Source organism: Simochromis diagramma, unplaced genomic scaffold (assembly GCF_900408965.1).
Source record: "Simochromis diagramma unplaced genomic scaffold, fSimDia1.1 OVJJ01000705.1, whole genome shotgun sequence".
Taxonomy (NCBI): Eukaryota; Metazoa; Chordata; class Actinopteri; order Cichliformes; family Cichlidae; genus Simochromis; species Simochromis diagramma.
The window spans coordinates 3,863,484-3,890,266 of NW_024387448.1; the positions used below are offsets into that span (position 1 = coordinate 3,863,484).

The 26,783-nt window shown below is 39.6% G+C and overlaps 1 protein-coding gene and 1 long non-coding RNA gene across 3 annotated transcripts in view; both read right to left on the reverse strand.

Moving 5' to 3' along the window:
* Positions 1-26,783, reverse strand: part of LOC120722674 (kelch domain-containing protein 8B) — a 185,716-nt gene that overhangs the window by 38,435 nt on the left and 120,498 nt on the right. The window lies entirely within an intron of this gene.
* Positions 1,794-20,725, reverse strand: LOC120722678. Its single transcript, XR_005693564.1, has 2 exons — positions 3,193-20,725; positions 1,794-3,114 (listed from the first exon to the last, which is right to left on the reverse strand). It is a non-coding gene; the product is annotated as an uncharacterized LOC120722678 (long non-coding RNA).

Genomic DNA, 26,783 nt, shown 5'->3' on the forward strand with positions numbered 1-26,783 from the left:
AAAACAACATCACATAGGTTACATGTTGCAGATGTGATGCTATTTGTGGAACTTATTAGAGTTGAGCTCAGATCTCCAACCCAGTGGAATAACACAAAAACAAGATTAAGTGGCCATCAGGACAAAAGGGAAAGTGCAGCAGTGATCTCACAAACAATCACAGCTTTTGGTGACACAGTTCATTTTGTTTTTCAGATTGTACAGAATTACAGAACGCATTTGCTCACAGTGATCTCCCCGTTAGTGTAACTGAGAAAAGATGCAATCTGTTAGTATCAACACATTAAATACTTAAAATACGAGCATCATAAATAATCACATGCAAAAATGTATCAATCATCAGCATGTTATGCTAAAGGGCAACATTATAGAAGCTAACAATTCAGTTTTTAGTCATTCCTTACTCTACATTGCTCAAAGAATTTAACTTACTCATAAGGTGTGACGCCTTGCTAACACAGAGATTGTTTGTGAATATGGGAAATATGAGCCCTGGGTTTTTTGCACTTTTTTTTAGGTTTTTGGGGGTGGGTTTGGCTTTATTAGGAATTGTTAGGTTTAGGCACTGTTACGAGTCCTAAAATGGGGAGGAAACAAGAAACACCACAATACAACACTGGTGCCGGGTTGGTCAACGTGATTTAGAACAGCGTGGGCATGCACTGTATGAGACAGCCTCTGATCTCAAAATGGTGGAGCGCTCAACTTTTAGCCTCGGCCTTATCTCTAACAGTCACCTCTTCCTCCACAGCGCCTGCTCACCTTGCAACTCTGTTCTTTCACTCGACATAAGTAGACAATAACCTCTGCGAAAGATTCTTATAACCAGCAGAATCATCTCATTCACACAACGTCAGCATGCAATCAGGTTAACTACCTTAGTTCAACTCTCTAATTCAGGAGAATAATGCAAACTAAACTACATAATCTTTTTTCGGGTAAACCCGCTGAATTACAGCACTTTCACTGTTGGAGATCACGACTCCTTTCACAGTAACCCTCATGCGCAATAAGTAACAGATAGCAGACATTACGAGGACACCTTGTGCAAGAGTGAGTGTGGCTAATTTTCTTTTTTCCCCCTGGTTTTCTATTGTCAGGCAACAAGAATTAGAGATTTGTGATCTGGGAAAAAATGAACTGACAAAAAAAAAATTTTCTAAACCTAACACGCAGTTGCTGGTATCTTACCCCTGGTTTCCCAAGCCTTTTGGTAGCCACACACATAATTTCACATTAGAAAAATCACACGGCACACCACCAAACAAAAATTTCACAAAAAGGATATTGATCATTTTTCCCCACGCACCAAGCGTAGCGGAATTGGCTCGGTTTGAGTGTCCTTGTTCGTCCTGTAAACCTACTCAATTACCTGAGGAAGAGCTACCAGCCTGCTGCACTGAGGTGAAATGTGATAATGAAATGGAACATAAAGGTGATTTTACGGTGGATGATTAAATGGTATTTAAATTTGATAATAAATCCAGCACTGGCTGTCAAGAGAAAGAAGGGTAGGAAGGAGGTGTTACAGTTTGAGCGTGCCGAGTGGGCAGCTCCTGTCCCCGGCGTTTCACTGCACTTAGCCAACAGAAGGGTGAGTGGTGAATTCTGGCATCCCTTAATAATCCCCTGTCCACCTATGAGGTAACCTTTGATTCTGACTTTTTCAAACACCTGTCAGGTGCCAGAAAAATGAAGATTTATCTTTCCGGCTAAAGTAATCAGTCACATCAAAGTCAGGGAGAGACCAAAGTGCAAAGCAGATTTGGTGTTGAACGTGCATTGTGGTTTTCTAACGCATGGCGACACGGCAGTGTTGCAGCAGGCAGGGTAAATATTGTTAGAAACAAAGGTTTTAGACATGTTACCAGAGCTGACAGCATGAGGCAGGTGTTCGTTCTGTGCCTGTCAGCCTGCACTCAATTACAGCCTCCACTGTGCACTGACATTCAGGTTCATGCTTACACGTGTACATGTACACAGTAACGGAAGCACCATAAAGGAATCAGATTAAAAAAGTGAAAGAAACAAAAAGGACGCAGCAAACAAAAAGAAGAAGAAGAATGGAATCAGGATGGAAACCCTTCTTAGACAAGCTGTTCAACTCCAAAATGTTTGTGGAGTTGCCATAAAGGACTGCTGTATCCAAACTCAGGCAGGGGTTTCAACCAAGGAATCTTCTTTATGTGAGGCAACAGTGCTAACCGCTGCACCGCCATGCCACCTTTAGTTATAATTAAAGTGAAAAAAAAAAACCCTGAACTAAACATGATCCCACGTGATGGGGAGGGATTTTAGAAAGGAAAGATGGAACCCTAATAAAGGAAGACCTCATTTTAAAACCTCAGAGACTCCAAGCTGTTATTCTCAGCTGTTCAGCGTATAAAAAGCAAATATGCACATTTTCAAACCATTTCTGCAGAAGATGAAAAAACTATGAGACTAGGAGGGGGGAATAGAATCAGCTGATAGACCTTCGGCAAGTTTCTACAAGTATATTAATCATGTAATCAGTTCTGGTCCTTTGGAAAGGATCAAGTTGACAAATTCTGTGCAAGTTAAAACTATCTTTGGTGGGTTGTCAGGAGGTTAATCCATGGACAAGGAAAAGGTTGCTGGACAAGGACAGAAAGACAAAATGAACTCTTTGCTAACACCAGCCCTAAAGCACTCACAGCATCAATTGGAAACCTTCAACGGTCACTGACCAGCAATCAGCTAAGAGGTGGAGAAAGAGCAATGAAAGAGGGGCTCTGTGGGAATCTCACAATTCAATTTGGATTACTGGTGTATTGCACTGATTTAGAGTGTGTGCCCTTTGAAATCAAAGCATGGTTGAAGGATTTTACAGTATTTTCCACAGAAAGGCTCGGGTTGAGGTAGGTTGCCCACCCAGTTATCTTTTATCATTTCTTTTGTATTTTAATCTAGTCAATAATCTCATTGCTCTCATTTTGAAATTTCAACTGCTGCTAACAGGTCAGCTCCAAAGCCTTCCATGTATGTGAGCAGGACGCTGCTGTGGCGTTCTCCGTGCCAATCAGCTGTCTCGAGCCTCTTGTCCTGTGGTCAGACAGACTCCAACTCTGCCATCTTGAACTGGCTACAATATTTCTTTCATCTTCTGCTCTGAAGATCTGCCATGAGCTGGAGGACAGAACCGGGACTGCGTCTGCCAGAGTAGTTTACAACCGTGAGAGCAGAAACTTGCTCTCAGTTTATTACCTGAATGTTTTTGTGGCAATTCCATTCATGTCATTCTGTCCATAAACATAATAATTCAAAAAGTTTCAAATTAATTCTGATCAATCTGTCAAACCTGACATCTGTCACTTTTACATTTCACATCTGCCTGTCTTTCAAGTTGACGCCAAAGATGTATTATATCTTTAATTTTATCAACAGAATGAGAACGAGCTGCCTAGTTATTCATGCCCAGTAATTCAATACCTTTGATTATTATCCATTACCCGCTCCCACATGATGTCTGTATAATCAAAGTAAAGTTTGAGTTTTGCACTGTTAACTTCTAAAAGTACTTTAAAAAGAACAAAGAAAACAGAATGAATATATCGAAAATACAACCTTAATAGTAAATACTGCACAGAGAGTGAGCTGCCTTTGTGACAGTTTGCGATCTTGGAGTGTTATAAATGGTAATAAATGATATTGTTTTTATTTTGGTTGGGGCTTCCTTTGCAGCATTCTTGCTTCCACAGATAAAATGAATTTTTGTGGACAGTTTTGAGACAAAAAACAAATCATACCAAGCTTTAAATCGTTTCCATTGAAGGCCCATCTTGGCAGAAGAGTTTCCAGTGATTGTATAACGTAAGGCCATTGTTATGTTGATGCAAAGGGGTTCTTCTTTTTATCATTAAAGTGACACTCATCTAAATCAATTCTGCCTACCAGCCATACTTTAAAAGGCTATTCATATCCACCACAAAACAACATCTCCCCTCATAATCAACCACTTGTTTACACATCGCTGTCTCTCCACACCTGAGCCAGCAGCACTCACTGATTAAAACTGAGATGTGGGTTAAAACCTCCTAAAGCATTTGACTGTAGATTACTTTTTATTTAGCAGTTTTACACTGTAGAAGTCTTAAACCATACGGGCACAACACGGCAGGGAGACACGGGATTATTGTTCTTTGGTGAAAAGAGAGCATGGCAAAGCTGTACTGAACATCAACAGGTTACATATTTGACTTGGTTTATAATTAAACTTTATCAGCCTAAAATGAAATATTATTAAAGCTTCTTTTTTCCCAAACTACTTCAGCCATGTTCACTCTAATACATTTTTACAGTTTTAATATCGCAGGGGAAAAGATGAATGGGAGGCCAAAAGTGAATGTGAAATCACTGAATTAAACACTTGAGTTCATCTCAGTAACAGAAAAGAATGACGGGGGGGGGACCCTTCCCATTCTGTGTAGCTCGGCTGGTGCTCGATTGGCAAAAATGCTTTGTATGAATAGCAAGACAGGTCAGATGAAGGTCAAAGATGGGGGCCGCAGTGCAAAGGATAAAACTGCTCAGGCGTCACATCGACCCAGAAAATATTATTCCGATGGATAACTCAATACCAGAACTTGACAAAGAGCTGTAAAGACAGGCCTGCACACACTTTCTTTTTCTCCCTGCACTGTGGACATGATCCACAATGACACAAACACAGAAATAGGGGTTTCATTGAGAAAACAGCAGCAGTTTTACCCTTTGTGATGGGTCTTTCTATTGGACTAATTTTGCCCTTCCTCGCTGTGTCATACCTTTTGTGTATGTGTTTTGCACACTTTTCTAAAGTATTGCTAGAACGACTGGAACAAACAGAAGAGACCTCAGTGTTTGATACACTCGGCAGCATCGAGCAGCAGAAGTTGTTTAAACCAGCTCATGGAAGAGGCCATATTGTGCATTTGTTAACCTTTTGTTTACCCAAAGGGAGGCACCTTGACAGACTCAGTTTACCACAACGCACCACATTAAGAAGGCAAGAAGGCCTTTAGTGCCTTGCTAAAGGTGGAACCTGTAAAGAGAAGGAATAACCTTTATCCTTTGTCTGCTGTTACCAAGTCCAAAATGTCAACCTTTATTTTAAGAACAACTCTTTGGTAACCTTTTCAGCAGAATAATCTGTGCTAAGTAACACTGGTAACAGATACAGAAACCTGCTAAATGAGCTCCACAGCCTGTTGAACGGTGCTTTGCTGTCATCTACACAACTGCCCAACAACTTCATAATCCACAGCCAGGCTCAATGACAGTAAGCACATCAACATATTGGATTAATCTCTCATGTATTCTGCAGCAGATCTCTCAAACAAAAGGAAATCATTAAAAAATGATTAATAACCTTACTAACAATAATATAAAGCCCTAGATGGAAAGGCTCCTGGATATACAGCAGCGCTACTGAGACTTCAAAACTGCAGCTACACATCTGATCCGAACTGCTTCATACCTTTATTTTAAAACCAGAGGTGATCAAGCTTTTGAGGTTGTAGCGCCTACATATGTCGGCTGAATCTCTGGTTTGTTTTGCAAGACTGTTGAAAACTCATTTCTACTGGTTAACTTTTCTTTAATCTTTTGTATATCATCTGTGGCTTTTTTCTTCTCCTGATGTGGTTGTGTTGGAGTGACTATGCAGGAATGAATGAAAGACCGTGTGTTATTTTATTTTATTATATATGTTATTTTTTATATGTTTTTATCCAAACTGCGAAATACTTTGTAAGTGTGTGTTTTAAAAAGATTGTGAAATGGGAGTACATCCAGCTGCAGGATGAGGTCGTCTCTGGAGAAGTTACAGGATGATACTGAACACTGCTACATATCCTACCAGCTGATAGGGGAAAAAACCCTTCTGGACTAACAATTGCTTTTTTAATGGTGGGGCCTACCTGAACAGTATGGACCAAGCAAGCCCATCCCATAGCAAAGGAACTCCAAGACAACAGCCTACCCGAGCACAACAAATGCTGGAACAGGCCCAGTCCAAAGAAGTCCACAAGACCCAAGTATATAGCACAGAGGTCAGATCTATAGAGGCTGGTTTTACTGCTGTAGTTTATTGTGTATCACAATTAGTCTTAGGTTTCTGGGAATTAATAAAACCTGAAAGAAAAGACTGAAGAAGTCACTTGGATGAGTGACAAAACATTTCTCCCACTGAAAACGTTACGTCCAGATGAACAGAATCAACTTTTGGGATTTACTTACCTGGATGATTGAGCATGTAATCAAGACAATAAAACCTGTCATGGTCATTGTGGTTATTGACAAAACTGTTAAGAAAATTGATAGTCAGTGAAATTAACGCTGTCCTCAACTCTCACTTCATGCTTACTTCAGCATAAATAATAATATATTTTTTGTTTGTCTTCTACTGTAATTTCATTAAACAACCTTAAAATTGATTTCTATTCCTAATAGGCATGACACCACGAAACCTAATGGTGTAATGATCCACAAGTACAGCTGTTAATGGTGAAGGTTTGTGCCAGCCACCTGATCTCTCTCATCAGCATACAGCCCAGGAAGGAAGACACACAGAGTCCTATAGGACATTTTACATCACAACCTTCATCTGAGCTGATGTCTTCCTCTCTACTGCTGACAGATGCCCACACTTACCCAGCTGGAGGTTCACCAGTAAGACATCACGCTGATTCTCATACTGCCCAAAAATGGCAAGAGTAGCCTGCAGTCAATAAGTAATGTAGCAGCCACGCGCAGCTTAGCTGCAAATAGACACTTTTTTAAATTCAAGAGTTACAGGTCCTCCTCAAACTGAATGTATCACCAAGTCAGAGCCAGTCGGACTGCCATGCTGTTTGTTTTACACCTGGTTTTAAGTGTGGTGGGTGAACGAGCTTATGAATAAAGATTCTCTCACTGTTTCTTCCACTTTGAACCTGAGCTCAGCAGAATATCATGATTTGTTGGCATTTTACAGCTGTTGGAAACACAGAGTTTTACTGTTCGTTTACAAGCATTCATCTCTCCACTTTCCCTCTCAGCCACTGCCTGCAGCTTGATCTGTCTCAGAGAGAAAGTGGTGAGAAAACAAGAAAAAACTGACACTTGGGTATGTTGTGGGCTGGCCTACATTTCAGGCCGGGCAGCTCTGTGTTCTTTTAGCCAGCCCTCCACACGAACCACTAATATTAATTTCAAGTCAGAGATAATATGTATAAGTACAATCTCAGATTCTCTGACAAACACGCTGCTTGTTTGTCAGAGAATCTGAAGTAACTCCAAACGATGGGTTTTAATCAGCTTTGAGGGACAAGCTCTTCACCTTCTGCAGTGCCAGACATTTTAATTTTGTGTGTATCTGTTTTTTAACGTCAAGCTGCACATATAGGGTGCACAGATTTAGTGAGAGTGATTTGCTTTTCCTTTAAATGTAATTTGGCAGAGGATGCATTTAAAATGTGGCTCGATTGTACTTATTTAATTTTAGGAAACCAAAATTATCATCAAGATTAAAATTTCGTTAATTGTGCAGCCCTAAGTGAATTTAAATGCACTTTACTGCTGCACCTCTTAATAAATTCATTTTCATGAAGAGGTAAAGTGCATTTTTTCCTTATTTGAAAAGAGATGCAGTTTCTAGGATAAAACAGAAAATAAGTCAAAACAAATGTAGCTTGATCTACATTTAGTAATAATTTTCCCACAGAAGGCTCGACAGGAAATTTTTTAATGTGAGAAGCTGACTGCCATTGAAGTCAGCCTCTGTCTATGATTTTTGCCATATTTCAGTTCTGTTATAAGGATTTTACAAATGTTGAATAGAACACAATTTCCTATTTAATGATACTGTATATGCAGTATAAAACATGAATGCAGCTTCAGAGAAAAACAAAACAAATGCAGAAGTGCCTTAAATCTGAATAGTAGGTTTTTCTACATTGAAACCACCAGATGGCGATCATTTTTGCAAAAAGACGTCCTGTCCCATGGAAGTCTATAAGAAACCGTTTTCTGCTCAGTTTCTGTGCTCATTCATTCATTTAGCGAAAAAAACAAACCCTTAGGTTGGCTAACGACTTGTCAACCACAAGCTGTTAGCCAATGAGCATGCGGTTACACATTCCACCCTTTGTCTTCTAAATTTTTGCAACCAAGATGGCGATGGCAGAAATGCTTACTTAAAGTCTTCAAAACGGGACTTCAGCAACCATGTCACAATAGCTACGTCCACCTTTTATAGTGTCAGTGTTTAATTCTCACTATACATTTACATTATAACAAAAAGTAATAACAGAGAACCAATCAAGACACTTGGTCTCAATTTTTTTCAGATGTAAATAAGAAAGCCTGTTTCTGATTGGTGACATGTCCAGGATAGGATAGCCACCCTGCGGCCATCTGGATGGATGATATGATATTATCATCCATCCATGATATTTTTGTGAGTAGCCATACAGATCTTCATTTATGTGAACATGGTCATATTTGGTTTATAAAACCCTGACCAAATTGGTATCCACCTTCATGTGAACACTTAGCCTAATTCCCTATTTTAGATTAAATTAAGCCAGATGAGGCAGAGACACAGTATAATGGTTATACTGATCCTTCACAGACAAGAGGTTTCATATGCCTCTGGTTAGGTTTGACAGCAAATACCATCACCAACAAATACCATCTGACATAAGGTGAAGAAAAGATTCATGCTTATGGTTACATAAGTGTATAAAGTAGATTTTACTGCATATTCTTTGTCTGCATTTGTTTTGTTTTTCCATAATGGGCTAAATGTACACATGTACAGTCCTGTACAAATAGGAGACATGTGGAAGCAAAAGAGTGTCAGTACTCCTTGTCACTTCTCGTCGTCTTTTTCAGTTGGGGCTAATCAAACATATATAATACAGAGTAAATAACACCTTTTTAACAATGAGTGTTGCAAAAACTATTCCAGTTTTGATCCAACAGAAATGAAGCACAGCCACTCTACATCCCCTCATTCTTTCACTGTTGTGCCGTGCCAGGCCACCTCTTCAGTTAATGTGCCAGGCTTGGCAACTTTCATAACAAATGGCTTTTTAAAATAGGTGCAGCCTAGTCCCAGCACAAAGTCCTCCAGAGTAGAAGAGGTTAATTAACAGTGTTGTCATCGTGCTAATCCTTTTTCACTTTCACATGTTGTGAAGAAATGTAACTTCTAGATGACAGGGTTGGATGAGGAGCTGGCTTATTACTGTAGCTGGTAGTAGTGACAGCTCTTTGTATACTGTAGCTGGATGGTGCTGATTGAAGCTCCACAAAAATAATTACAAGCCCTCCTGTAACAATCGTTTTGTTAAGAGTTGTAAAATGTCTTCTCTCAGCTCACACATGGGTACGGAAACAAAAACTAGTGACATTTATGTGCGCATGAGGCACATAAATGTCATAAATGAAAAATGAAAAATGATTTCAAAATGTACACGTATTCGACTTTCTGTTTCTGTCTGTTTTAATTTGAAAACTTTTTAAGCCAATAATTAGGTTGTATATTAAAATGAAATGTTCCCTTGGAGAGCTTTGTATTTACTACTGGCAGGTCTATTTTGAACAGCAGGGAAATGTAAAACACATTTTTACTCCATTTTAGTTTTATTTTCTCTTAATGGGGCATAGCGTGTTCGTCTCACTATGAGAAAGAAATCTGTCACTCACTGTAACTGTTTGTATTGTGTTTAACTTTGATTTGTTTTTTCTTTAGGTATTAACATTTCCATAGGCACTGTACAAAATCGGCGTATATTTGAATGCACTGCTGACTGCATCCCCGAGAAAGAGTGGCACTGAACACACTCCATTAAAATATGCAGGTAACATGAAACATGAAATTCTCCGGGGATCAAGGTTTGTTGCTTTCATGTTTCTCTATTTTCCCATTTCCCCCATCTCTGTTTCTGCAGACAAGCCGGCTCATTAATGCACACAAGACGGCAGCACGAGGAACAGGACTCCATTACATAACCCCGATCTCTCTGGTCTGGATGAATGAAGGGAGTAGGTAGAACAAAGGAGACACGGGGATTCAGACAAACAGAAGAAGCTTCAATGGGAGTCAGAAAGGAAGCCGATGGTATCGATGACAGAGGAGACAGTATTCAGGCCACATCCTTCCATCTCTTCATATCGACTGAATAGTCCATTTCATTTCTTTCTTCTCAGGTCACTTTCTCTCTTCATTGTACAACACGGCAGCATATAATGTGTTTAGACCTCGCATATGTGTTGCTGCATAAAGCTTATTGTTCCACTGTTTCCCACAAGGACCTGCAGCTGCTGTAAGCCAATTACAAGCTTCACTGACTCTCAGGTTTGTCTGTTTAAAAAAGTGCTCTAAAAATCAGCATGACAAATGAGGGCGACTGGCACAGCTCATTCTCTGGGCCTGCAGCGGTAGGCCAACACTTTGCTCCTTTCACTGTGATCGTACCTTTTAATATCTGGTTAATCAATCAGTCTTTTATATGTGACATGGGAAGTGTTGTGATTTATTCTTGAAACTTTGTGTTCAGGAAAAATGAAGAACATAATGAATGTTTATATATTTGTTGAGGATGACAATTCACTCTCTTTATTAATCAACTTGGGATAAATTCTAAAATTTTAAGCTATGACACATTTTTTAATTAGTGAATACGATATGAGACTTTTTCTCATTTCAAAACTTTAAACAATCCCAAAACATTCTGAATATGTGAAATCTCAGTTAAAACTCTGAGTACACTACCATCCTTCAAAGTTGATAAAGCTTCATAAGGATGGGTTTAATATTAAGGACAATGGTGGGATAGATAGTTGTTATAAAAATAACAACTGTAAAATATTTTTATTATCATGCATCTTGTTTTTGAACAAGACAGATAATGAAACACTTTGACATCATTCAAAATCAGTGATATTCATATATTCAGAATACCGAGAATAACACCAAAAGAAGCAAAAAGCCAGGATTTAATTGAGTTGAGTTCAATTGTATTTATTTATGAGAAAAGTCCAAGAATCAGATTATCAGCTATGAGCCAGTAATTTGTGATGGTGGGAAGGAAACTCCCTTCTGCTCCTGCAGAATCAGGCTCAGCAAGTGCCAGTCATCTGTCACAACTAGGTGAGGGATAAAGAAAAGAAAAAGGAAAACACACAACAGAAGAGAGAAGGCACAATTTTATAGCATGCAGCAGTAATACACAAGCACCTGGGGAGTGAAAAGAGCTCAGTGGAGAAGAAGTGCTCAGAGTATCACAAGAAGTCCTTCAGCAGTGTGAGCTTATTGCAGTGTAACTAAGGGAGGGTTCAGGATCCAGCCTTAACTATAAGCAAAGGAAAAGCAAAGTTTGAAGTCTAATGTTAAATGTAGAGAGGGTTCCACAAGAGAGGGGTCTGAAAGCTGAAGGCGTGGAAACTCTTTGGTCTCAGTACAAAGTGCTCTACAGGGATAATATGGTCAACAAGGTCTTTAAGATATGACAGGGTTTGATTAATCAACATAACATGATATGAAGGAAAGTTCAAGTTGAAAAAAAGTTCATTATAAGGTCAATAAGATACAGTTATGACATGCCTCATGTTATCACATTAAAAATTGTTACAGCTCAGTTTTATGGAAGCCTTTTAGGAAGTGACAGAACACTATTGGAACCAGACATGCTGCGTTCAATGTCTCTGCACCACAGGCAGTTGTCCACATCACTCAGTCTCCATGTGTTGTCTCCATGGATAATACGCCCCACTGCTGCAACAGATTCCAAAACAACTCTGCCATATTCTCCTGCTACAGTGCTAATTGTGTGTTGTCTCAGACAGAAGAGTAACGTTGTGTATGTGTGTATGTGCATAGAGCTCCTCTCCACACCGGCAAAGACAGGAAAAGACAAGGTGGAGCTCATTTTCCACTTTCAGCAGAACCGCTGTCGATATTTAACCATCACTGCTGCACTTGTTGTAACCTGGCAGTTACTGAGTCCACCATGAACTCCCCTGTTTACCAACTATGAAGCCATCTGCCTACAAGCTAAAGCTTGCACAAAGCAAACCTACAACAAAAAAAGCATAAAGATGCTGCAATGCTACCATCAAATCTACACCTCAACCTGTGCATCAGTGATCTGAAACTGTAAAAGAGTGAGACAAAGTCTTAGATGTAATGGGCTTTCAGGGCGGTAATGCACTGGCAGAAACGTAGCTTATTGTATAAACATATTTCTAAGTTGACAAGAAAGTGTTACTGAATTAATGTCATATGAAAACACTTATCAAGAACAGCTTTTTAAATCTAATGCTGCACAGCAGACGTTGCCAACATCATTATCACCTTTGATTTGTATTGACCCTCAAACTCAGTGCACTGACTGTTGCACAGGAATATAGCTCGACTGTACGGTACGTTGGTCCTGTAACTGTAATTTGTATTTGAAATAAACCTTGTTTAGTCTCAGGTTGATTTACAGATCTCCACCCCATGAACAGAGGTATGCTTGTCACACAAAAACAGTCTTCACACTTGGCAGCATGGTGATGCTGGAAGCACATCCGGATAACTCTTCAAAACACAGAACATTACATTTCTCCCTGTGAGCTGTTTGTATTGTTATGTGTGTTTAGCCATTAACTTGTATGTGTGTTATATTTTTATATGTGTTCTGCTTTTTACGTATATGTACACCAGGATGTGGATTTGCCTGTGAGTTAGTGCATTAGTGTGTGTGAGTGTGTGTGCGCTCAGTCTGTTTAAGCAGATGAACATTAACATTGTTTATCTCCATAGTCTAAGCTCCCGGAGCCTTTAACAAACAGTGTAATGATTCTAAACACTCAAATCAAGCAGACTTGTATTACGTAAAGTTACATAAAGTGGAAGTGTATGGAAAGCACAATGCTAAAGAAAAAAACTGGCATATGGACTATTTTTGTAATAATATTAAAACAAATGTATGAAATTGAAATAAAATAGTAACACAGAACACAGTGTAAAATGAAGCTGCATGCAGCCATCTAAACACATATTTGTTTCCCTTTTTATCAATTAAATATTGTTGAAAAAGGTTCCACAAAAAACGTCCTTCTGAAGACTGAAGGTGTATTTCATTTGTTGTATCAGACAGATCTCAGAATTCTGACCTTTTTCTCAGACTTCTGAGAAAAACTAATTCTGAGGAAAAAGTCAGAATTGTGAAAAAAAAAAAGTCTGCAGAATTCTGACTTTAATCTCAGAATTCTGATGTTTTTCTCAAAATTCCTAATCCTCTTCTGTAGTTTTTATGTGTGAAATGGGAAGTGTTGTGATTTATTCTTGAAACTTTGTGTCCAGGAAAAAGGAAGAACATAACGAATGTTAATATATTTGTCGAGGAAAACAATTTACTATCTTTATTAATTAGTGAACAAATTACAAGGATATAAGGTTTTTTCTAACTTCAAAGCCTTAAACAATCCCAAAAACATTTAGTTAAACATGAGAAACTCTGAGGTTGTAGTGCAAATGTAAAATATTTGTCATATTATTTGATGTATTTTTATTTATTTTCATGTATTTTCGTTTTCAACAAGAGAGATAATAAAATAGACACGCTGACATCGTCCAGAATGAGAATAACACTAAGCAAGTAGAAAGGAAATAGCCAGGATTTAATTTAAACAGTTCAACTCAATTCAGGTTTATTTAAATCCCTGCTGCAATTAACTAGAGCAATGCAACCTTTTTTGGTATTTTGGTCAATAATACCAAAAAAATACCAAAGATATTGTTCCAACGTGTTTTTATTTTTGATCAAAACTAAAGCATACACCAAACAGGTTGTCACAAAGATAGATAAACAAGTACACACTAATATACCTCCCCTTGTCTTTTGCAGTGCCCTGGGCATTTTCAAAGGTTCAATAGGAGGCCATGGTGTGTGTACACTGGCCCTATGAAAAGCTCAGCAGCCCGAAGCAATGCAGTGGGCCGTATGATCAATAATGACATGGCTTTGTGAGACCAAAAAATGAAACAGGGAGTGGGGAAAGGAGCAGACCTGCAGGTACATTTTCATCCACCTGTTCTCATATTTTCAGTTAAAATCCCAGAGCGGAAACACACAAGGCAGCAAGTGACAAAACTTGATGAAATCATTAACTGAAGAAAAAAATCTGTCCTGCTTGTGACAGTCAGTAACTGTAAAAATATACAGTGATATGCAGCGGCTCTCATGTCAACTTAATGCTTTTAATTTAATTTCCTTTAATTAATGCTTTAATTGCTTTTAATTCACTAGTGAAACCAGACTGAAAGGTGTAACGTCCAGCAGGCCAGCTGGTAGGAGGGGCCCCATCAAAACGACTATCGATGGTCCTCTTCCTCTTTAGACAGGATTCTCACAGTCACAGCGTTACAGTGAAGGGATCACATTATTAGAGTTCCACTGATTCAACCAGACATCGTTTCTGAAAAGTTTCGATGGCAGTGAGGCCTGCTGGGAAATATTAGTTGTACTTGCTGACGTTGCTCCCTTTCATTTGTGCAAACTGCCCACAAACCCACTAACACTAACTATGCAATGATTTGTTTTTCAGTGTCCTACAGAGTAGTTACCGGGTGCAGTGGGAATATAATTACAGTATGTTTAGCAAGCAAAGCAAAGAACTGGTTCTTAGAAGAGAAAGAAGAGATGGAGCAGGATGAGTGCACAACCAGGGCTTTGGATTTGAAAAGTGTTGTCAATGACCTTGCTGAGTGCAAGGCCCAAAAAATAAAGCTCTGATGGGCTAGTGGGTTTTCTTTTACCGCTTCTATGGTGAAATATGCACTCACGTTGTAACATGTGTGTGTGTGTGTGTCCGTGCGTGCGTGCGATATATCAAGAAGCTCGTTCACTGGAAACAATTGTTCGAAGACGAACGTAAATGAGAATGTTTGTTATACAGTGACCCATCCAGTCAGTTTGTGACGACCTTTGGATAATGGGCTGGCCTCCTCTGGTTTGTTGCCTGCTTATAGACATCACACTCTTTATGCTGTTTTAGCAAAGCTAAACTTGTTGTAGCCTAATTGAAGTAGATGGTGTGTGTTCTAAGTGTAGCTTAGATAAATGTGTCCATTCCTCTGACCTCTGACTGCAGTTGTTCCCCATGGTGCTGATCAAAAGCTGAAATGAGTCTACTGATATTATTATTTGTGTGTGTGTGTGAGAGAGAGAGAGAGAGAGAGAGAGAGAGAGAGAGAGAGAGAGAGAGAGAAGGAGAATGTGAGATGCTGTGTGTGCTCTGGTACAATGTGGTGATGAGGGTGTCAGTGCCTATCATGGAGTTTCTACACCTGTGACCAGCCCCTACTGTAACATTCTGGCAATCTAGTAACAGACTTAGTTGACAACACATTCTTCTTCCATACTTGTCCAGTGTGTTTTCATCTCATTGCTGTTATGCGTCACGCCAAGTCATTTTTAAGGGTTCGTGCCTTCATGCATCATACATAGCAAGGTTTATTAGCCTGTAGATTGTGGGTTGGCATCCCATTTGGACCCACATGTTATGCTGTTGTTGTTTTGTTGTTTTTGCCTTGATTTGATTTATTTTATTTGGCTGACTGCTAATGTGTAAATATGAAAACAATACCTTAGGTCAGGTTAAAAATACTTCATCACAATAGTAACCCCTCAAGCTGAAAAATGACAAGTTGGGAGTGACAGCCCCGTCTCACTAATGGTAGAACTCGGTGCACCTTGAATAATTCAGGCAACAGGTTTGACATTTCAGCTTTGTTTGATGCCTGTGGAGCACGAGAAACCGGATTGCACCCCTTCTCATCATATTTGAATGCGTTGAGAATCCCCGTTAGCATCATTTCCCAGAATGCAGGGTACAAGGTTTTCCCCAAATAAGGAAGAATAACAGCCAAGAAAAGATTAAAGCAGGAGGAAGGTGAGGATCACAATTTTAAAGCACGCTTTTATTTAACTTCTCGTTGGTCTGGGACATTCATTAGCTAATTTACTAGTGCAAATAAGTGTTTTATATTATTTCTGCCTCGTAGTGATTTTATTTCATTGGTCTTTCTTCTCATTTTGATTCAAATGCCTTTGGTATTTTTATTGGTCAATTGCTTTTTTATGAATAATTTTTATTCTTAATGGGTTTTAAATGACAGGATCTGATATTTTAAACATAATCTCAGTTCAATTAAATTCACTGTTTGTCAGATTGCATGTCAGAGTGTCCAACGAAGGTCCAGCAGGAAATAAAATTACTGGCTACATGATCATTGGGCAACAACATGATGTTTCCATGTGGATCAAGCAGTGGGTGTGGAGGTCTGCTGGCTGGGAGGTGGTAGTTATGATCAGTTAGAAATCCAGAATCAGCAGAGACAGGACGGTGACATGGAGGATGATAGACCAAGAGAGTAGAGCTTGAATTGATCGTGTCTCTATAACAAGAATGTCTGCATCAACTAACAAGAAGTGTCAGAGCATTAGAATTAAGATGACAACTCAACAACTATATTTCAGCCTTAAGAGGGATCAAATACGTCGCATTAATAACATGGATTTGATATAATTTAGACATCACTAAATGTTCTTAGTGCTTTTCTACTCTATTCGAGCTCTCAATGCACTTCATACAGCATCAATCACCTTAAGTCCTTTAAATCTAACATTCATACTCCGATGAACATATCAGAAAGCAACTTGGGGTTCAGTATCGTGCCCAAGGACATTCTGCCATGCACACTGTAGACTGAAGTAGCAAGGGAGACATTACTCCCTCAGCTATCAGCGATTTGTATCTTTACAGTCCACACTATTTTTGACAAAGAGCTAATACTAACCTTTAAATACAGTTCACATTTCATGCCACCCAGGTCAGTTTTTGTGCTATTCACAAATCCAGGTTAAAGCTCTATCATGCTCCATCAACACCTCTGTCTGCTCTGGGCCAAAAATCATGTAAAATGACAAATTTGAAATAAAAATGTAAAATCACTTTTTTGAGGACCATCTGATTCGTAAACAGCACTCAGTTCAAAGCCTGCCTCTGTGATGGAAGAGGGGTTAATTAGCATATTATTATTAACTATGGCATTGGCAGATTGCACATGTGGAAAGGAATGCTGAAAGATATGTATCGATTTTCTGTTTCTGTTAGTGGTTAGAGTTGTAATTTATAACTGATTCTTTATTTTAGATTATTCTGGTCTAAACTGTAACCTGTCAAGTCTTTGTCTCTATGTTGTTAAGTGACTCCCTGTTATGGTATGTGCTATTTTATTTTGGTAGGCGTGTCTATCTTGTACCTGGATTTTAGTTTTATTTCTCTTTGTGTGTCATCTGATTGATATTAAGATGAGTAGTTTCTCGAGTGTTTCCACTTCCTCTGATTTCTCTCTGCGTCTGTGTTCATGTATAGATAGATTGTCCTCGCTTGTGTTCTCCTGGCCTGTTGCTCTTTTTTGGATTTTGTTAACATCTCTGAGTTTGGATTTTTGCATTGGCTCTATTATTTAGGCTGGACTAAATGATTCTTTGATTTTCTAAAATCAGGCTAAAACATAAAAAGTCTAATGGGTTACTCCACTGTACATGTAAAACCAATAAAGGAGTGGAGGTTACAGTGTGGTTTGTTTAAAGATGTATGACTAATAATGAGAAACCTAAAAACAGCGAGTATCTCGAGAGGAATACAGATTCATAGAGGAACACAGGCAGGATGGTGCAACATGTGAGCAATATGCTTTTCTTTCAGGCACTACTTTCAGCTCATCTGATAGGAATAGTTCTGTCTCTAATATCGTTTACACACTCAACTACAAATCCAAACACTTATAGACTGTTTCCACCGGCTGGGGCACATTTCAGCCTTTGACTGACAGAGAGGCGCACAAACCTAACAAATGAGTCCGTCCACCATGCAGCACACACAAGCCTTGTTATGAAGGGTTACTGTAAATAAAGGCTTTCTAGATGATTTTTATTTTGAAATATATACAGGAAATGTTCAATATCTACACAAAACTAAGCTTAGGAGGGCTGCAGAACAGTTGCCCTAATAAATTGGAAGATTCATTTTAATATTTTTTTTAAATTGTTCTCAGTTGTCTGACATAAAAACACCAGCCATGACTGATTTATGAGAAATCCTTCGCTTGCATCTTAAAAATTAGGCACTACTAACCATTAGCTGTAGATGGGTAGTAGTTTCCCATCTTGTATTTCTAATCCTTTGTCCTGGAGATAAACCTATATCTTCAAGTGCAGAAGGACACTAGATCCACTGTCAGCTGGATGGCTACCAGAACCTGCAGCCGGTGGAGGACTGGCACATGTGCTGCACAGCTCACTAAGGCTACAAAGTCGATCCGATCCGTTATCTATTGTCAATGTGCAAAGTAAACAATGTGCTATTTTACAATTTTACACATTCACATATGCATGTGTGTGAGTGCATGAATCCCTGTTCCTGCTAAAAATAGAATCTAATTCTGTGGGAAACAGTGAAGAGTACAATGCAGTAAAGAGATAAGGGGGAAATGGGAGTACATAAAGTTGAGGATTTTTACAGACGTACAAACAGAAGGAATTAAAAATAAAGGCCAGCCTCCAATACAAGCCTGATTTAAATAAAGTCTTGCTACTTTCTGTAGATGAAGTTATAAAAGTGCCTCAGTAAGATACCACTTTTTAATTTTCAAAACCCAGCAATGATCAATTGTCCTTGTCCAAACAATTACATTCATTTTTTTACATTACAATTATTTTCTGCTGTAATTCTTTGGAATTCTAATGCAGTAAATAATGACTGAATGACTGACAAGATATATATTCATGAATATACTTAAAGAAGCTGACTCATACTAAAGAAATGCAGCATTTCCAGCCCATGCACAGATAATTCAGAACTGATTCAGTAAGAATTGTGGAGATGCAGTGTTAGCAGGCTGGCCTTAAGGGGTGAGAGACTGTGAGCACTGCTCAAGTACAGCAAACTCTCTCCTACCTTCAGTTTCCTCACTTCTGCCTGTCCTTGACTTTCCATCATCCTTCCACACACCACCCTCATCCTTCCTCCATTCTCTGTCAATCACTTCTCACTACTCCCACACACACCTCCTTTCTTACTCTTCTATCCCTTCTTCGTCCCTGAATCGCCCTAGTTATCACCACCTCTCTGTATTAGAGAGGCTGAGAAAGCCCTGACTTATCTCCCAAAGGACAGTGGCATAGCAATCACATGCCACTCCCACACATGCACACACCAAGACCAAGGGTTTAGAAGCATATTTGCGTAGGCTGTCTTCACAACACCAAAAAAGGGGAAAAGGACTGAGTTGTATTAATTGTACTGTCAATTAAAAAGACTGGCCTACAACAGTTTATGCCCTGCACCATCTTGTACTATAAATATACAATGTTTTTGCTTTGTAGACAGAGCTCAGTGGAGTTTTTTTGGGGGGGAAATCACTGTTTGGACAAGGCAGCCTGGGACGTTGCCAGCATCCTGACGAAGAAAATTAACTATCTTGATAGCACCATCTTACTCTTTGTTCCTTCGTAAATGCGGTGTATCTCTTGTGGAGTGTGTATGCATGTATGTACCGCACCTGCATGTTCCGTGTGCAGGTGTTTGTGCCTTCTCTGTTATAAATGTGAACTGCTCTGGTGGCTTGAGTCCTAGATCATCCCACTGGGTGCACGTACATCTCTGTCATATTTTCACCAACCAGCTGGCTGCTCTGCCCCTCCCCTCATTTCCTTCCTAGCCTGGAGTCTGGGCTGGCGGGGCACTCTGCAGCTCGTGGCTGCTTTGCAGCTTCTTCCTTTCAGGAAATTTGCAATTCAGATGAGTACGGAGAAGAGAGGCATGGTAGCACCTGATACATCGCATGCTGCTGATGAATGTGTGGAAGCACTGAACCCAACATGGTGCACAGAAAGAAGCATATTCTGATGGATGGATTGTGGAGGTGGATTTGAGTTTGTGACGTACAGGTGACGAGGTCATCTAGTTCCATCTTCAAAGCAAACAGTCACTTCATTTGGATGTTGCCAGGATGATGAAAGGGTCACACACCTTCTTAAAAGAATTTCAGACCAGCTTCATGAGAATGTTAAGGATGTAGTCAAAATCCTTCCTTAGACCTTGTCACCAGAAGCAAACACATCATTATGGTTCACTTCCTCAGAGTCAGCCCAAGTAATGACGAGCAGTTGAGGATGACATCAGGGCAAAGGAGAGTGAGGTTGTTCTAGGAGTTAGCCACCTGATATCTCTCTCAGTCTGTTCTGTGCGCAGGTCAATGCCAAGGACTGTAAGAGAATACAGCAATTCTAATGAAGCTAAAAATACTGTCATAGAGTAAGAATCCAATATGTCTTTGGGAGTGTAAAGCTCGACAACTAGCTAAGCTCCAACAGCTGAGTTGCATGATAAAATATAAAAGCTACTAATGGACCCAAAGTGACCTTTTTTGAAAAAAAAAAAAAAAACATGATCTTTACATGTAAACACACCCTAACAGTGATATTTCATACACTCAGACTGGACTGGCACTACACTGTGCAGCTGAGGTTTGAGACATTATCAGAATAGCTTTAGTTGACTAAAAAACACTAGATTTCCGAAAGCCAAAGAATAATTTCAGCACCTCATGTTTTAGTCAGCTGTTGAAAAATGCTTAAGTGGTGAAACTAACAAAAAAAAAACACATTACAGCTTTCAGAGTGATACATATAGAATAGAATAGAATAGAATAGAATAGAATAGCCTTTATTGTCATTGTACAGAGTACAACGAAATTGGAGTGCCACTCCCTTGGTGCAAGTTTCAATAATAAATATAAATGTAAAATATAAAAAGTACAAAAAAAACAATCGTAAGTACTCAAACAATAGTATGTACAATATATACAGGATAGCAGCATTAATATAATGACAGTATGAATAGCAGCATAATATAATGACAGTGACAGTATGGAATAGGTTCAGTTGTTTTTGTGCTTATTTACTACGGTGATAGCTCTGGGAAAGAAGCTATCCCTGAATCTGTTTGTCCTGGTTTTATATCATCATCACAAAGACATTCACGTTGTGTTAATGTTTTACCTCACATTGAATTTACACTGCATGAATGCAATTCCCTTAAACTGACACCTGGTAGCTGGCAGCAGAACTGCAGGTCAGGTCAGCCAAAGACAAATCAAGGAAGCATCTACCCACATAGCAAGCAGGTCTGGCCTGGATCTGGTATCAAGCCGGCACTGCTGGTTGACTTCTGGCATGATAAGACGTATGTCATCCAGATATGGGCCAGGTCTCACAATGATGCCACTGTTCATGCAATGGCATGCCATATCTGGCTTGATTGTGGTTTGGGTTATGTGGCCCAGGCTTATAGAAAACAGGTCTGGCCTGGATCCGGCATCAAGCTAGCGCTTCTGACTGACTGGTGTCATGGCAGGGTGTATGTCAACCAGATGTGGGCCAGGTCTGGCAATGATGGCACTGTTTATGTTCCTATTTTCCCATTTTAGTTAGAAGACCCAAATGCCATGTTGCAATACTACACTGCTATGGTAGCCAACGTTTCAAATGCAGATTTGACAGGTTTGTGAGTTTACACTTTATCCAAAACCTAGTGACGGTTTACTCATCTTTGCCAGTGGCTGTAGCTCAGGAGGTAGAGCAGGTCACCTACTGATCGGAAGGTTAGTTGTTTCTCCAGTCTGCACGTCTGTGTATGAATGTAGTTAGGAAGCACTTGGTGTAGAGAAAGTGTATGATTGGGTGAATGTGGCATGTTGGATAGAGCACTTTGAGTAATCCGGGAGAGAAGAAAAGCACTATATAAGAATCAGTCCATTCACAATCTGAACAGAGTTTCGTCATGTTACTTTGGCACTATTATGTTCCGGCACATGTTATTACATGGCTTGATTAAGGTACACATTAGGCTGACATCTAGGGCCAGCACAGGGCCAGCAGTGTGTCTACAACTGGCCTGTGGCTGCACACAACTTACACATGGCTCACATACCGCAAAGAATGACGGCCCTTTGGTGGCCCAGATCAGGTAGGCCAGAGGTAATCCACACATGGGCCAGCAAAGGACCACCAGTGTGTCTGCAACTGGCCTTGTGCTGGCCCATGTGTGGGCCACCTCTGGCAAACCAGATCTGGGCCACCAAAGGGCCGCCATTCTTTGCGGTATGTGGGCCATATGTAAGCACATTGTGTGGGCCAGATCAGGGCCATACCAATTTTGCTATGTGGGTAGAAGAAAACGTTTGTGAATGTGTTAAATTCCACTGTCTCACTGCTTTTTCACCTCTGCTTCAGTGAAGAAATAATCATCACTTCCTCTGAGATTGGCCGTGTTATCATGTTTCACATGAGAGCAAAGTCTGACTTATTGCTTCAAAAAATGCAGGGGTCATAAGAAAATAATGAAAGCCTCTGAGGGCTCATCATAACCCACGATGCTGGAAAATCGACAAAGTCAAAAAAAAAAACGTTACTCCTACAGTCTAAGAAAGTTTCTATCTTGTGCCCATGGCTAAAAAACGACTTTAAGTCTTTACCAGTTTAACAAAATCTTTGAAATGCAGCTGGATCACAGCTGCAGACAAATCACATCTTTTCAACTCTGCTGTCTGGAGACTGGTTACCCACTGGGTTTTCAGTTGTTCTCAATATTTGAATTATAAAGCGAGACTGGGTCTGACGCTACATTTAAACATCTTATCTTCTTAAATGTTAAAATACTTAATGTTTACTTTTTTCTGTCGTCTTTGATGAATGTGTTACAGAGTTCAAATAAAGCAGGAAAACACTAAAAATGACAGAAGAGCCTGTCCAGAAAGCCGTGTCTGGTCAAAACGTTTGAAAGTTTTATCAAAAAAAGTGAAAGAGAGAGACCCAACACAATGCTATGCAATAATAAAACGTACAGGATAAGTGCTGACAGAAACAAGACCTTTCGTGGAGAAAAGCAGTTTGTCTGCTATGATTGTGGTACGGGAGCATGTGGAGCAGCTATCAGAGTACAATCATGGGAATAAGTTCCACCAAAAAAACAAGAGACTCTGATCTAAATATGAACATGAGCAGATCGCTATCAGAGTGGCTTCTGTTAAACCACTGACTGTCGCATGAGCACAGAATAGTAAGTGCTGCATTATAGCATTCTCATCTGCCAATCTTGACATCACAGAGTGAACGCAGGAGATCTCACTCCCACATTTTACACATCGAAAATAACCGATTCATTGATAAATAAAGCTCAAGATGTTGCCACTCAAATCCCAGCAACTTTAGCATTTCAGTGAAGCTTGTTTGTGTCTGTAACAACCGCTCCTTTCTCCTCTTTTCCCTCTGCTCTATTTCAGCTGTTACTAAAGTGAGTATACAGCACCCTCGGGTGCCTTAAAGACAAGCCAAGGTGTTAAAAGATTTTGTTACAGTATTTAGTGAGATTCCACCGCAGAAAAAACTAGGTCACATCAACATCTACTAAATTAAAACTAAAAAGGAATACATAAACAACAACATCTCCATTGTCACATTAAAAATTCTTGAAGCACAGTTAAATGTACTGTAGAATAAACAGCATGTACTATCTGTCATAATACAGGCAGCTTTCCAGTAAGAGAATATAACTGTCAGAGATGTAATGGATCTAAGCAAGCTCAAAGACATCAAGCCAGAAACTTGTCATTCATAAGTGCATTAAATAATTTAGGTGACTAAGACGCATGGCAACGCTTGCATCTGTTTTGTGTTTTTACACTGCTGAATATCTTGAACGGTTAGAGCAGCAACAACTGATGACAGAGATGTGCCCATATGCATAAGGACATATGCTGAGCCAACAGCTCATGTGAGCTCACAATGAGAAGTGCTGATCTGCTGGAATTGTTCACTAAACCTGACTCTGTTGCCTTCAACAACTGAATCTACCTTTCAGTGTGTAACGTCCACATTTACCTGAAAAACCACGCAGTAAAGATGCTTGAAACGTCTCCATGTAATTCTGTTAAACATGAAGATGCTATTAGCAGCAATCAGGCTACATCACCTACACATCACATTTTTATGTCAATAACAACGGTGAAGTTACAACAAACAAAGAGCTAAAGTTGAATAGATTGTTTCAAACAGAGAAGAGTGTCCACTGCGGGCGCTGTGGGATCCTAGGGCCTAAGTAGAGACCCACAAGTTTATTTTGTGACCCAGAAAGAGTAATTTCAACAGCCTTCATCGCGTCGCTGTGACGTAATTGGCCTACAAATGCGACCTCAGGAGGATGCAGCCTATGAACATGGACACCCCCCCAACATGTCTTGAAGTTCTCCAGAGACCTGGTAATGAACTCATCATTTGATTCAGGTGTGTTGACCCAGGGTGAAATCTAAAACCTGCAGGACACTGACCCTTGAGGCATGGAGTTCCCCACCCCTGGAATAGAGAATCTGAGGCTCTACAGTGAATGACAACACTAACTTTAAGACAAATTTGTTTTTTTTACTACTCAAATAATGATATCATAGATTGTGCTATGCATTCTTAAACTTTGAGGAATGCTGGTAAATCTCCTAGTCTCACTTCACCAGTCTCAGATAATTCGTGCCATTTTACTTTAGTCCATAATAAAGGCTGTAAAGAAATCACCAGTTATAGTTATTTTATACATAGTTTAAAAATCTGGGTCAAACTGGGCAACATTTATCAGTTTGGTTGTAAGAAGTAAGGAACAGACTATCTGACCACTATGATGCATTCGGTCTACATGCTCCTAAATTGGGCCACCTCGTCTGTGTTGGGTATACTAACCTCTAACAACAATCAATTACGTGCCCACCAAACTGCACCTTATTTACATTCAGCATCACTCACACTGTCAGATTGTCCATGTTGCCTATTGCTAGATTCTGTTCTGCATGCAGAGTTTGAAGATTATTTCCTTGCTTTCACCCTCTACAGCTTTTTCTCTGGTCTGACAACCTTGTGGCCCAGAACACACACAGAGGCCTCCAGTGTTACATCAATTATGCCTCACATCATCTTTTTGGCTTCCAAGTATTTTTTTTATTAATAATATAATAAAGTATACAAAATTTATTTTCATTTAAAGATTCTTCTGGCCTACAAAGAAAAGCCAAAAGCAGAGGAGAGGAGTGAAACAAGGTCAAACATAAATGACAACAAAACACAGCAGAGACTCACATTGTGCTGAAACAGACCAACTATCAATAAACTAAATACGATTTGCTAAAACTTGCTTCACCATCCATTAGTAAAGTGAGTCAGGCAACATCACAGACAAGGACTTTGAGCACTTTTTACAGTCTCACAGAGGAAAACTTAGCTGGCAGCAGTATCATAACAATTTAACTCAGGGACATATATACAATACTGGCAGCATCGTATATACTGGCATTACTGTAAAGGAAAAAAAGACTAATACCCACCCAAGTGAGGGCATTTACAATCCCCTAACGTTCCCTTCATTCTCCTCCTTGTTGCATCATTCTCACTTTTTTGAAAGTTATCAACACATAGAAAATGTTGGGTAAGAATTCCTAATGATATTTATATATTTGCTAAACAACATTATAGCTGAACCGGTTATCAGACTGGGCTGTCATAAATCTACTGGGACCTTTGACAGATGGCATGACTGTCTGACCATAAAGAACCTTAAACTGTTTCTAAATCACACATTCAGCCATCAGAGAGCACATTATTGTCTATACTGTATCTCCCTTGGCAGACCAACATTAGCTTACTTATCTCCCTTGGCAGACCAACATTAGCTTACTTCCACTGGTGTCATGGCTGGGTCTGTGACCCAGCATTTTGAGTTCATTATATATTGTGTATTTCTGTTTTTAGTATGGGGATATGTTAAGTTCTTGTTTTTGCCTTAGTTAGAACTTGAGTCTTTGTGTTTTGTCATTTATTGTTTGGGTTAAGCTCATCCACCTCTCTTAAACCCCTAAGTTGTTCAGCCTTAGTTCTGTTTATTGGATCTCCTTATTTCCCCTTCCCCTGGATCTTAGTCTCATTTGCCCTTTGTGTTCCACGTCTCATGTTGTCAAGCCCATGTTGTTTGGTCTGTCTCATGTTTCCTGTTTTATTTTGAAAGAGTCCTCTGTTCTTTGTTCATTGCATTTAGATTCACTTTCCCTGTCCTGTCATTAGCTTATTTGTGTCAGCTGTGTCCTCATGTGTCTCCACTTCCTCTGATCACCTCATGTGTGTATTTAGTCCTCAGTCTTGCTGTGTTCAGTGTCGTGTCGTCTGTGTTATCGCCCCTAAGTTTTGTCACAGTTTCCCAGCCATATAGTAAGTCATAGTTTGTATGTTGTTTAGTTATAGTCTAAATCTCAGTAGAGTCATAGTTTTCCAGTCAATGTTCAGGTTTTCCCTCAGTTACTTTGTTGTTGTTTTTTCCGTGAGCTTTTGGCCCTAAATAAAGGCTCGCTTTTTGTTAAGTTCAGTTTTGTGTCCTCGCCTCTGTCTGCTCTTGGGTCCTCTACTCACTCCACACGGTCTGCTCCAGCAGTCCGTGACAACTGGCTTGATGTACTGCTCTCTCTGAAAGACTCAGGGTGTTCTTAACTGATTATCTGCCAATCTGTCTAAAATGCTCTTGTCTATTGTTTTTTGGGGTTTTTTAAGTGTTGAGTTCTTAGACTTTACTTGCTTTTATTCATAGACTGTATAAAAGTAGATGTAGCTGACTTGACTTAGACTGGACCCTTTTAAAGCAGCAAGTTTTGT